The following is a 1,518-nucleotide window of genomic DNA, read 5'->3' as shown; positions in this document are numbered from 1 at the left end:
CACAGTCTGCTACAGAGGCTGAGAATGAGGTCGACCAGGCCGAGGATGTCGGGGCGTGTCCAGGTTTTCATGTGGAGACTCTCCGCTCGATGGATTCGATGATGTCAGGTTGCTCTGGAAGTGTCTGTATAATTTCTTTGTTTCTGATTCACCAAATTCTGAAAAGAGAAAGGATATTACAGACGTATCTTCAGTCCCAGGAGTCCCATCAGTCAGACCGGCTTGGCTTGCCACTCCTCTTGTCCACTGACCTCCTTCATCATGTCATCTGTTGCCCGGGCGATGGGCGTTCATGGTGTGTTATGGCTTCAGATGTGACGACATACTGAGCAGAACGTCGTCTGCCTCGTCTCCTTGTGAACTAACCAATCAGCTTTTCTCCGTTTCTCATTAATAGAAATGTTTTTTGACCTTGACCTTTGCGGCCTGTGTCTCCTCCTGGGAGTTTTTCTCAGTTGACCTTTTGACCCCTGCAGTTTTTTTTTTGTTTAGCCTGTTACATTAGCTGCTTGACCCGAGGTGAGTCTTTTTAACCGCTGGTTGCTCGTTAGTGGCGTTGTGGCGTGTCACATTCTGTTAGAATTACATTGTTTGTTGTTTTTATGCTGATTTTATTTACCCACCACCGAGCACATTCGCACGCCGCAGCACGAAAATCACCTGCATTTATCGGGTGGAGGGTGCGAATTCCCAACTCTGAGTAAAAGCAATCGTTACTGCACCCAAGCAACGTGAGCACACACTCCCACTGACACAGTCACACACACATTGTCCAGCAGGTTATTAGAGCGGCAGTGTAGCTTATTACCCTGCCTCAGCACCACTCAATTATTCAGCCTGAGTCCACGGGGAGAGGAGAAGCAGCTCAGTGTGCTACTTACAACACGCCTAAGTAGGCCAAAGAGACTGAAACTAAAGTATGGCACACAGACGCACCGCAGCATCACCGTGCACACTGTGGAAACTGGGAACTCCGAGCGCAGACGACACATCTTCAGAGACGCTTCAGCGATTCAAAGTGTGTGTGTCTCATGGTTGAGTCACTGTTGGTGAATGTGTACAGACACAGGAGGCTAAACATCGGCCCAACTCTGACCTATTACGAGCATGGCTGTCATCAGCTGATGGATCCATACTAAAATATTTCTTCACCCTTTCCAAATGCATCCTTCCTGTTGAGCCCAATTAACACAAATAAAGCCGGTACGTCTCCGGTCGCATGCACAGAGGACAACAGAGCCTCGCTTCATCCCTCAGTAGTTTATTAAATGTCTTTACAGGCGTGTGGAGAAATACAGAGGGGAGGGGGAGGGGCTGAGAGAGAGAGGAGAGCGAGCAGATCTATTTTGGAGAGAGATTAAGAAGAGCTGTGTGGAAGAAGAAGCCCTGACCGACCGAGCCGTGATCTGGGGACTTATTAAAGACTCTTATTAAAAGTTAAGGAAGGCCCTAAGAACCTTACAGTAAGAGTGGGCGGGGGGGGCGGGCCGGGGGGGGGGGGGTAGAGGAATCACAGTG

This window comes from Seriola dumerili, unplaced genomic scaffold (assembly GCF_002260705.1).
Source record: "Seriola dumerili isolate Sdu_G_001 unplaced genomic scaffold, Sdu_1.0 BDQW01000155.1, whole genome shotgun sequence".
NCBI classification, from domain to species: domain Eukaryota; kingdom Metazoa; phylum Chordata; class Actinopteri; order Carangiformes; family Carangidae; genus Seriola; species Seriola dumerili.
The sequence above is the reverse complement of the archived record's forward strand: the minus strand, read 5'-3'. Positions refer to the sequence as shown.